The sequence below is a fragment of the Fukomys damarensis genome, unplaced genomic scaffold (assembly GCF_012274545.1).
Source record: "Fukomys damarensis isolate Sample0158 unplaced genomic scaffold, DMR_v1.0_HiC HiC_scaffold_10, whole genome shotgun sequence".
Lineage (NCBI taxonomy): Eukaryota > Metazoa > Chordata > Mammalia > Rodentia > Bathyergidae > Fukomys > Fukomys damarensis.
The window spans coordinates 15825056-15837804 of NW_022900922.1; positions in this window are offsets into that span (position 1 = coordinate 15825056).

Genomic DNA, 12749 nt, shown 5'->3' on the forward strand with positions numbered 1-12749 from the left:
CCTGGGTTCAATTCCTAGCACAGAATAAAACAATGACAAGAAATGTTTTCTGGTTTATCCAGACTAGAAAAAGAATTACCAAGCAGCAGGAAGATGAGGCCTGTAGGAGAAGGCCGAGGAGGCAGCAATTAGGGTTTTCCCTGGAAACAGTCCTGAGTCTTTCCTGAGCCTGAGCCTGAGAGGTAGTGAGGTTTGTTGGGGATGGTGCCACAAGCCATGAGGCTGCAGGTAAGGGAAAACTTGCACATATGTCCGTGTCTTTGTCTGTTTGATGTTGCTATAACAAACTACTTGAGAGCTGGTACTTCATAAGGAAAAGAGGTTTGATTGGCTTGCGATTCTGGTAGCTGGACACAGCACAGCCCTAGTGACAGGCAAGACCCCTAGCTGTATCAGAACATGCCAGAGAAGCAGAAAAAGACCAGTCTGAAGGAGAAGGCATGTGTGCGATTAAGGGGTTAAGAGACCAGGCTTGCTGTCATAGACCTCTCTCCAAGAACTAACCCAGTCCTGAGGATCTATACTAATCCCTCCTGAGAGAAGCACCCCATGATCTAACCATCTCTTGAAGGTCTCACTGTCTCAGTTCTGAACATCAGAGACCAAGCTTCCATGGACCTCTGGGGGACACACTCACACCTTGTCAGTCAGACTGAAATAATATATAAGGTTCATTCAAACGTCCACGTGTGGGAGCTTGGTCCCCGATGTTCAGAATTGCATTCAGAGTCCTTCGTATGTGCTAAATTGTTCAAATGGCTTGGGGTAGAACATGCTTTACTGCTGTCAAGGGATAAAATGTCTGTGCTGAGGTAGAAAAGCTCTGCCTTTAGAGGCTTCACGGGTCTCATGAAGCAGCAAGAGGCTGGCCTTTCTCTCAGAGTGGGGCCTTCACACATGTGCATACCCCTTTAGTTGGGCAGAGAGAGTTCTGGATCCTGTGATAAACTTAAATAAGTATGTTAAACTTCTTTATATATTACCCCTACATCTATACATTTGCACGTGCATTTGCATATATTTACATGGTGTTTACAAATGTAAAAATATGAATGTTATTTGCAATACTGATTTGCCCTCTATTTTGGTAAGTGAAGTGTGTGACATTCAAATACAAATCGTATTTTCCCAACCCCATGATATCAATGTAACTTTTCTTAACTTATGTACTGTCCCCACCTTCTCAGTGTCACATCAAGGTTCAGCAGGTCCCATCACTTGCCTACAGTGACACACAAGTAAGGCCTCCACTTTAGACACAGCGGCCCAGACAGAATTTGGCTAGTTTTGTCCAAGGAGGAAAAGTGCAACACTAAAGGAGGGAGATATTTTGATCTGGAGTTGGAGGGAAAATCTTTTGGGGAGGGGCAGTTATTATAATTATTAAAGAATACTAATTGTACAGCCTAATGGGCTTCACGATGACATTTTCATGCATACATATATCATGCTTTGATCTGCCCCATCTCACACGCTTTTCCTCCCTGTTCCTTATCCTAGTAGTACCTCTTCTGCTTCGAGATCATCTTGTTCTACTTTTTTTTGTTTTTAGTTTCCACGTATGAGAGTGAGCATGTGGTACTTGCTTTTCTGTTTCTGACGTTTCCTTTAACAAGATGATTCGTAGTTCCATCCGTTTCCCTGCAAATGACAAGACTTCATTCTTCTGTACGGCTGAACAGTGCTCCATTGTGCATTATATGTACCACACCTCATTGTCCATTCACCTGTTGAAAGGCATCTAGGCTGATTCCACATCTTGGCTATTGCGAATAGTGCTGGAATAAATTCAGATTGCAGGTGTCTTTTGCATATGTTGACTTCATTTCTTTCAGTTATATGCCCAGGGATGGTATAGCTAGATCACATGGTAGTTCTACCTTTATTTTTTGAGGAGCCTCTATGTTTCCATAGCGACTCTACTAATTTACTTTCCAACCAATAGTGCATAAGAGTTTCTTTTTCGCCATATCCTTGCAACATTTGTTATTTTTTGTTTTTGTTTTATAATAGCCATGCTGACTGGGGTGAGATGAATCTCAATGTAGCTTTAATTTGCTTTTTGCTGATGGCTAAAGATGTTGAGCATCTTTATATATGTATTGGTCACTTGTACTTCTTTTGAGAGTTGTCTCTGTGGGTCATCTGCCCGTTCCCAATTGTATTACTTGCTCTTTTATTGCTAAGTTTTTTAAATTCTTTATATATCCTAAATATTAATCCTCTGTCAGATAAAGAGCTGTGTATTTTCTCTCTTATTCTGTTGTTTCTTTTGCCGTGTAGAGCTTTTTAATTTGCTGCAACCTCAACTGTCAATTCTTGCTTTTGTTTCCTGAGCAGTTGGGTTTCCTATTCAGGAAATCATTGCCTGTGCCACTTTCCCCTATGTTATGGAGGGCAAGTTTCTGGGTCTTCTTGAGCCAAATAAAGGTCCTTAGGAAGAGGCTTGGAGTTGAATCAAAGGATATTCTTCCCATGCTGGCTGTTTGGAGCTTAAGAGGAGAGCTCTCTTGACCCCAGGGTGTGTGTGTGTGTGTGTGTGTGTGTGTGTGTGTGTGTGTGTGTGTGTGTATACCCTTGGGAAAACCAGGAGACCCATAGCTTTGTTCTACAGATGTGGCAATCTCCCTTCCACTTCAGATTTTTGTGTCCATTTGTCACTTTCCCCCTTAATTGTCCTTTTCAGGAGAGGGCCTGAGAAATATATTCTTATGGCAGAATTGTAAGAAATGGGGTAATGTATTGCCCTGTCCTGGAAGCTATTGATTATAATGAGGGGGCAAGACATTTTGAGGTAATAAATACATTCTAGGCATCAGCCCGTGATTCCAGTGGTAATATAAGGGCTGGTGATTGTTGTTCGTCCAGAAATACTTCTGGGAGTTCTTCCTAATAATATAGATAGTACAACTGGGGCTATAGGACCACTCCCCTCCACACCCCTGAACCTCAGTAATGCCCCAGGACGAACCCCCCAACCTTTGTTCTAATGCCTACTACTTTGAGGCAGAGATAAGACAAACAAAGACCCTTGGGCCTGCTCTGGAAAATTACAAAATCCCAAACCAGGGCACATGCAGGCCAGAACTGTCTGCATGATCTGCAATAATCTTTCTTCACCTGAGGCACATGGAAGGTTCATGCATATGAACTGCATCTGATGCATCCAATAATAACAGAGTAAATGATGGAGAAGACGTGAGTGACAGATACAGCTGAAATGACTTAGTGCCCTGTCAATCATGTTGTCAATCACGATTTGGAAGACCCAATGGGAGGCACCCCAGTCCCATCGCAGCATCTGAAATTCTTAAACCCAACATTTTTGGTGCTCATGCAGTATTCCTTTAGCTGGTTGGAGCCTGCTCACTTTGCACTTACTGTTGCCTAAATTAAACTTTGTTGCTTTCTTTGTTCTTTATGCACAAGAACATAGAAACCCCTCAGAAAACCCATCACTCACTGTAACACTAACATACCCCTATTCTCCTTTTTGGTCTTCAAGTTGATGCCATGCTCTTGAGAATTTCTAAAGGAAATATGGATGACACTGTAAACTTTGTATGACCCCTGTGGCCTACTGATCTCTGAACAATTAATACAGAGGGCTTGAAGGAAAGCTCTTTTCTGGCCAGAAGAAAGGGCAGGAGCAGAACAAATGAGGCAGCTTTGCTCCTGAGAAATATATTCTAATAGCACAACATCACTGGTCATTTGAGAGATGCAGATGAAAACAACACTGAGATTCCATCTCACCCCAGAAAGAATGGCTGCTATCAAGAAATCAACAAATAACAAATGTTGCCGGGGCTGTGGGGAAAAAGAAACCCTTCTTCAATGTGGATGGGAGTTCAGACTTGTGCAACCACTGTGGAAATCAATATGGAGATACCTCAAAGAACTAGGATTAGAAGTCCTATTTGACCCCCTATTCTATCCCTCTGCTGGGTATCTTCCCAAAAGAGTTAAGAGAATCATACCACAGTGATACATGCTCACCCATGTTTATAGCAGCAAAGTTTGTAATAGCTAAAATTTGGAAACAGCCCAATGGAGACTGCATAAAGAAGGTATTTTTTTGTTTTTGTTTTTTGGCTTTTGTACTGGGGGTCGAACTGGGACCTTGCACTTACGAGGCAGACAGTGGCACCACTGAGTTAAATCCCCAGCTTAGATGTTGTTTGTTTTGTTTTGTTTAATCAAATTGAGTTTTACTCAGCCACAAAGAATGAGCAACTAGAGAAATTTATAGCTAAGTGGATGCACATTGAGGCCATACTCTTAAGTGAAATTAATAAGTCACATGTGTAAATACTGAATAGTTTCTCTGGTGTGAAAAAGTAAAAGTGTAAATAAAGATCAAAATGTATAATTGATATTGTGTAACAGGAAGAAAAGTCTAAAAGAGTAGAGGAAGTGGGAGGGGTAGGGGAAAGGTAAAAAGGGAAAAGAAAAAATATATGAAAAGGAAAGCTTGGAAACAAAGTCTTTGTAAACCGGGAAGGATGGAAGGGCTGAAGGGAGGGCAGGGGAATGAGGAAAAATAAGAACCGAGATCTGTCATGTAAAAGTACAAGATCCCAATGATGGATGTGACTGTACTGTATACCTAACAGCACCAATAAATTTAGTAAAGATAAAATAAATAAATAAATAACTAGCCAGAAACTACTGGCATGCAGGGAAGGCCTTGAGGTTTAGGTACTTCACTAGCCCCAGATAGGGATGGGGTAGGGCACAGGTGACAGTAAGAAAATTTATATTTTAGTTAATTGTGATAGCACATACTTGTAATCCCAGCTAGCTGGGAGGCTGAGGCAAGCTTCAGGCCAACCTGGACAATTTAGGGAAACTCTGTCTCAAAAACAATACCCCAGCCCTCAAAACAAAGGCAAGAAAAAACATTGTGGAAAGGTCTTTGGAATCAGCATTGACACTTTAAATTCTTCCATTATCTAAAAATAGGAAGATCTAAATTCCAATATGTATTTTCTTGCCCTAAACAGCTCATAATGTTCACTTGTTGAAAAAAAAATTAATTTAAAGCCCTGAGAAAAAGGGATAGGTTGAAAAACTAATCAAAGTTATTTGTGCTACTTTGCAGGGAGTCTGGCTGCCCTAAATTACTTCATGGAAATGTTAATCATGTAAACCTGAAGGAGAAAAAATTCCTGTGATAAGAGCTGTTTATCTACCTGGATTTCAATGTACTTCCCCTAGATTCTCAATGGCCTCCTTTGCTGGTATGAAACCAAAGCTCTTGGGACACAGGAATCCCTGGAATAAGAGTTCACTAAGTGGTAACAGGTGCCCAGCAGAAAAGGACCAGGTCCTGAGACAAGTACCCTGAACATCCAGCAGCAGCAGGGCAAGACAGAAGCTAGAAAAGCCTCTTAGACCTAGAACTAGAGTATTTTCATAATGAGAATCTGAGGGAGGCGAGTATAGTTTGTTCATATTTACACTGCATTTACATTGGTTGTAGATAGCAAGGATGAATCCCAGAGAGCAGGAATAGCTTTGGGCTGGGAGGGCAGATCATAAGGGAAAGCAGCTGTGGCTTCTGGATGCCCATTATGTGTGGTGCGGGTAAGGGGTCATGGTGGGGTTGGGCCTTCAGTTTTACTTGCATTCAGAAATGATGCCCTGCAGTGTAACTGATAACTAACTTTCCCCATCTCTGTTTTCCATCCTCCAGCCCTTGTAATTACATTGGGGATATCAGCATTGTCCAGCTTTTCTCCTCTCTTGGGCAGACTCCAGATCCAAGGTTGTCATATGTCTCTCACATGCTTTCCTTTTATTAAATACATGCAATAAAAGCCCACCTTGGCAAACCCATCCCTCTGCTAACTCTGTGCCTGAGAGTAGTTGGAGAAAGCCACAACTTTTCTTTTTTTTTTTTTTTTTTTTTTTTTTGTACTGGGGATCAAATTCAGGCCCTTGTGCTTGTGAGGCAGGCGGCAGAACCACTGAGCCAAATCCCTGGCCACATTAAATTCTTAACAACAACCCCAAGTATATTTCTGCAGCCATCCATTTCTCCTGTTCTCCTGCTTTCCTAGTTAGCCACTTTTACCAAATTAAACCCTCTCTCCTCAAACTCCTAACCCAGGACCTCTTGCCTCAGCCACAACTTCAAATCACCTGCAACTTGGAAAACACACCACACCCTGTTCTACCCTAGAGAGCTGCTCTAGTTGGTGTGGATGCAAGCATGCTCTTAAAGCACTCTAGGTGATTCATGGTTGGCCAGCACTACAGGCTGAACACCTCATCCCTCCTCAGGTCTGGGTGATGCTCTGTGCCACTGTCATTAGGAAAATAGGACAAGTAAGGAGAGAAGGCCACAGACTCACACTAACCCCATGCATGCACATTTGTGAGATCTTCATGTCACCCTCTCTGAGCCAGGCCACACCTTTACTTTGTGCAGTTCAGCTTCTCACCATTCAAGCACCTGGGAGACAAAAGGTGGGAACCCCTTTCTTACTTATCATGAGGCTCACGGTCAAATTCCTGTAACCAGGAACATGCAACCGGTTTATATAATCAAAGTTCTATGTGACCCGGGAGCCTTCAGAAACAGAGACCCAAAGAGCCAGGGAAATTTTCTGAGACATTAAAGATTGAATCCAGGGTCTTCATACTGAGGCTATACCCCAACATTTTATATTATTTATTTTGAGACAGGGTCTTGCTAAATTTCCCAATCTGACTTTGGATGTGTAATCCACCAGCCTTGGTTTCCTAAGTAGCTGTGATTGAAACTATCTATTCTGATGCTTAGATTTGATAAAGAATGGACAGCATGTAGAGAGGTGATTGCATAAAAAGGGACTAAACTAATGTAATAGGCCGAGAGAGAAGCCAGCAAGGCCTGTCCAGGTTGCCTATGTGCCCAGGGTATGGGGTAGGCCCTTTTCCTATAAAATAGAAGACCTTATGATCTACTATCAGACATGGCAGGTCAGAGAATTCTTTTATGGTCAGCTCCTATACAGAATGGTAAAGTTGTATTTCTAGGTTTTAAATCAAGCTTTGGGGGACAGGGGTTCTGGTTTCTATGACCTGCCTTGGGGGGAATAGGAATCCTACTCTTTGGTACCTTGGGAGGTAAAAGAAGCAGGAGAGAGGAGGGCAGGAGACCATCAGAGTTTTGTACTTCTGAACACTTTCTTCAGCTCAAAGTCCTCAGCATGCCATACATACTTTGAGGGGTTATATCTGAGCCCCAACACAACAGGGATCTTGCTTTGCAAATTTTCCATCTTGCTGCAGCATCTCTCCTACACCCTCTCTGTAGAATTATTTTTGCAGCCACCCAAACACCTCCTGATATTAAGGAATCTCTATTGTGACTCCCACATCCCTCTTTGACACCTCTTCTCTGTTCCTTTGGCATTAAAACTTCTCAAAATGTGTCTTTATTCAGTAGCATATTTCTCCTCCCATCCTCTGCAATCTACTCCAATCCCAGTGCGAGCCTCCTTACCAGACCTTGGTGTCAGTTCTCAGTTCTCCTCTGACTATGTCTCTAGCCATCCTGAGGCACCCTTTCCTTCATACCAGACACATTCTTTCATTTGTCTCAGACCACAGATGACCTTGGTCTCATGAATGGTGCCTGCTTGCTCTGCTTTCTGAACAGAGTTCGCACTAGGACTTGCCCTCAGACCTCCCTATCTGTGCTGGGGACCTCAGTGACACATCTGCTCTGACTTCCGCCTACTTACTGATGGCTCTTGTGTTATGTCTCCAGCCAGAACTGGCCCTTGCACTCCGGATTCCTGTCTACAGTGTCTGTTCACCGACAGTCTGGATGTGCAAACCCAACATGTCTGAAAACCACCTCCAGTTCCTCCCTTCCAGTTCTGTTGCTTTTGTAGCAGCTGAAGCAAAAAACTGCGGTGTCTTTCTCAGTTCATCTTTCTCTCGCTGCCTACGTTGGATTCTTTCATAAAAGCTGTGGGTCTAGCTTCAAAATACATCCAGACTCAACCAATTTGCACCACCCCCTCCTTACCAGCCTGGTCTCAACACTCCCTTCTATGGCCTACTGTTGCTATAGTGTTGTTTTCCCAATTCCACTTTTCACTGTTCTAGTCTACTTCCAGTAATCAAGTAAAGTGAAGCCCTTAAAGTGAAAGTCAGATTTACTTCTCTGCTTTAAATTCTGCACTAGCTCCTATTTCACTCAAGATAAAATCTTGTGTTTTACAATTTAATGTCCAATTTTCCCTCCAGTTTCATCCCTGCCACACTTCTCAGCTCCCTGCATGGCAGCTTCACCTCCCTAGTTTCACTGGGCCCCAGTGTGCTCTTGCCCCAGCTTTGCCCTGAGTCTCTTCTGGAACACACAGTCTCCTTCAAACCATCACCACTGGAGTCCCTGTTCTTCAGGGACCTACAGGGAGGGTTCCAGTACAGCCACTAAGATGTTACCACCCTCCTGAAGGTTCTTTTGCTCAATGGGCATAGAAATCATGAATAGGCAGTGTAGTTCTTTTAGTGTTACTACCCCTGAGCTTTGAATGCTATTGGCTATCAGCTCTTAGTGTTAGGGAACCTCCTTGCCACTTGGAGCCAGCAGCTACCAGGAGGCACCTAAAACTCCTGGCCACTGGAGATGGTGGCTTTTAGCTGTTTTTAATTGCTGTCAGTTTCTGAGTGCCGATTGTCTTCAGTGTTACCAGGTCACTTTCAGCACCAGCAGCCTTTAGTCTTAGCAGATTTTAGGTTACCTACCCAGTCAGCCTGCTGTCTTTGAGGTTAAAATCATGAATGGGCAAAAGGGATGCCACTCAAGAAAGATGTATTAGAGCTCATGCTGCAGCTGCTGCCTACCACATAAGCACAAAGTCCCGAGTTCAATCCCTGGTACCAAACAAAACAAAACAAAAATCTCAGGCTGCAGCAGGAATGAGGGGGAAAAGTGCATGGACTGACTTGCTAAGGAAGGGAGTGTGTGGTTTTTGCATCCACTGGAAACAAATACAAAGTGGGCTCAAGGTGTGAGCAGTGTCAGACTTTCCATTTGGTCACGGGTAGAGGAGAGTGCCAACATGGACCTGTGTGAGGAGAGCAGTGGAGAGGTGCTGTCTCCGGAAGACGTCCCAGGGTAGAATCTGCCTAGAACTCATAGTGGTGACCAAAGCCTGCTGCAGCCAAAACAAATGTCTCCCAGAGTGGCCGTGGGTGGGCGGTGGGAATGTAACCAGGCTAGCTCCAAGGAACTTGGTTCCTCCACCATTGATAGAAGAAATACTGCAAACAGTATCTCTTAGAGGAGTTCTAGGCCCTTCTCTTCTGCCTCATCATCAGGAATGGTTGTGTAACCAGTGCACAGCAAGTGACAGTCTGTGCAGGGATCAGAGCAAAGGTCCAACTCTATTCAACTGCTATACCTATGGCCTACTAGCCTCTTATGCCCCTCTGTATGTCAAGGTCTTCTAAATATTATAGAAAGCCAAGTTAGATAGATATTAATATATAGTCAGAGCAGGATTGGGCCCTCAAAGAAGTCAGCACAAAAATTAGAGACATCAAAATTATGGCTGGAGGCCAATCTGAAGAGAACCAATCTGAAGGCCTCAGGAGGCAGATACAATAGCCAGCCCTGCAAGATGAACAGCAACTTGATATTATACCATAATTAGCACCACCTGTCCAGTGGGCCCAGCTAGGCAAAAGTGCTTAGGTGGGTGACTGACCAGAACATCTAGACCAATAGTCCCCTCCATTCCTCAAAATTCCTTTGTTCTTTCCATATACCTTTGCTAGGTGACTTGTCTTCCTATTTGATTAATATTAGTTATGTAGCTGTATTTATAATCCTGTAGGTTTGATTGTAGTTTCACCCACATTGTGACTTTGCTTATAAATTACCCCTGACAAATGGTTTTGGTGGCCACCCACTTGGGACCTCTCCTGGAAATCCAAGAGCTACTCTTCTTTCCTTTCTCCTTATTTCCAATGAAACTTTCCTAACTTCTTCCTTTGGTTCCTGACTTCATTTCTCATCTAACAGGTTGGGGGTTATATTTTTTTCTATATCACGAGCATCGTTTACATAAGGAACACGAATCTGGTTATTGAATGAAAACCTCCAATTAGGTAAAACAAAATCAACAAAACACCAGCAGTAACGCTTGCAGAATGGGGTCAGCAGCCTGGATGAGGGAGGAGCACTTTCGTATTAGCTCTGGATGGTTCCAAGCAGTGTATCATGGGAAAAACCAGGAATCCACAACTCTGTTAAAAAGCAAATAAGAATGGTGAAACTCTACCTATAGGAAAACTTTAGCTAGTTACTTTAATTTAAATTTTTATCTTTATGTATGTATTAGTGGTACATGATAGAAATCTGTCCAAATATTTGTCAAAAACATCTTCAGTAAATTTAAATTGGGGTTAGAAGTGAAAAGAAAGTATTGTATCATAGTTTTCTATGGTAGCATTTTTTCTGTCTTAGTGATGTATAAAAAAGGAGGCTCAGACTCAATGACAAATAGTAATTAGCCCCAGTTACAAAAAAGCATGAACCTTTGGTTTAACAAAAACTAAAGAGTTTACTGTGAAAATGGGTTAGTTTTACTTCCTGGAGCTCTTTGGGAAAACCATAAACCCAAAACTCAATATTAATCTGAAACTACTTAGTTATATTTTGGAGTTAAATTATATGGAAGATATTTTCAAAGGACTCAAAGCTAAGAGAGATTTGAGTTCTATAGTAATCATCCCAAATAATGTTAATGCTAAAAGTTAATGATGCAGAGTGATAATGAAATCATCAAGCAGGCGGATTCTAGGCAGATGAAAAAAATTTTTTTGGTTTGCTACTTTGTTTTTCTTCCCTCCCCTCTTTCTCTCAAAATGAGAGTCAGTCACTTATCTTCAAAGGCTGGCAATTTTTAAAAAAATTTTTTTGAAACACTTGCTTAAGGGAACATGTTAAACACTTGACTTTAAACTGAAGCAGTCATCAAATTTTTATGGGCAAGGGCCTGGGATTTAGCCCAGTGGTTCCACAGTCTTGCCTTGAAAGTGCAAGGACCCAAGTTTGTGTCCTGGTACAAAAAAAAAAAAATTATTGGCAAGCTTTCGGGTAACCATTTGATTTCTCAGTGTTTCTTTTGTGGCCTTACAACCTGCTTCTCAACATGGTATACTGTGTGAGCTAAAGGCCCTGGGAGTCTAGAAAACACAAAGACACTATCATTTTCTCTGGATTAGTTCCATAAAGATGCAAATTATGGACAAGGAAAGACTGAACCCATCTTGTAGCTGTTATTGCTTTGTTCTGTGCTTTCTACAGGTAGCAAAGCAACCCATTGTTTCAAAACCACAGACTCACACTAGCTGCTGACGTTTTCATATTTTAACTGAAAAAAAAAGGAATTCTTTCCTATAGATTCTATTCCTATGATTCCACTTAATTTTTTCCATTTCATTATTTTAATAGAATATACAAGATCTTGTAGGAGTCTTACATAATTCTTAATTACGGTTTGAGCTTGAGCTAGGGAATCTTATTTTGCTCCTTGCATCTTTAACCCATGATTCACCATGACCACTTCTAATGAAGTCTGATTACTTACACCCATATCAAAAGCTTCAGGCTGTTCAAAACTGTACACAGACATACTAGAAACCCACGCTTTTCTGTGGCCTAATTCTTCCAATGGAGTTGGAATGCTTTGCAAACACTTCTTTGTTTATCAGCCAATCCATATAGCAAGAATGTTTTGTGAATCCCTTCCTTTTTATATATTGTTTGCTAGTGAGCACCATAAGTTTATGCCTGTGCAGAGACCCTGGATTGGAGGAGGAAGGGCAGGGGCTAAAGAAGAGAAGTTATGAGTGTTGGTTCTGCCCCCAGTGTAGCTGACTCATGTGCTGGCAGAATGGTTCCAGTATCTTTGTTCTTTATGAATGCTTAGAAACAGCAACACGTCCTTCCATTTTGCATGATTATCATTTAGTTATACCCAGTAGGATTTATAAGCACTTCACATCTTCATGTATTTATATTGTTTTAGAGTGAAAGTGACTTTATGACCCAATTACCATTAATGTGACTTATTGCACTATTTATGGAGGGAGAGGAGATAAGAAGACTAGATAGTCTTCACCACCCAAGTCCCTGCTGGGAAGGAGGGAATCTGTGTTCCATTGTTCAAAGTGCTGAAGCTCTGGCGACTGTACCACGTTTTAAGAGATGAATGTATTCAGTCTGTGTGCAAAGAGATGTTGGAGTACAGGTGATGGAGTGATCAATATTTAGGAAGTCATCGGTATTTTAAGTACAGGTGTCAAACGTCAAAGATGGTGAGGAATGACTAGCTAACTCCAGCGCTGCAACTCTCAAATTACGGGGGGTCTTGAAGGAGACTACGTTGGTGTCTGCCCCAGAAAAGGCCTGGCAAAGCCACTGCTCCCCGGACGAGTTCCAGAACCCTGCAGCCCGAGGTTCACGGCACAGCTTCGGTCCTGCTTGCCTGGAGCGTGTGAGCTACTTGGCGTTCAGCACTGCCCGGAGGACAGCTCCCGGAGAGGTTTTCGAACAGCCGGGAGGACCGCTCCGGGACGTGGGGAGGGGGAATCGGAACTGCCCGGCGGACAGCTCCTGGAGGCGGGATCGGAACCTTCGGGAGGAGAGCTCCTGGCGCAAGGTTCGGAACCGCAGCGGAACCGCCAGGCAGACAGCTACAGGCGCGGGGCGCGGCTGCGCAGGACCCGGGCGGGGC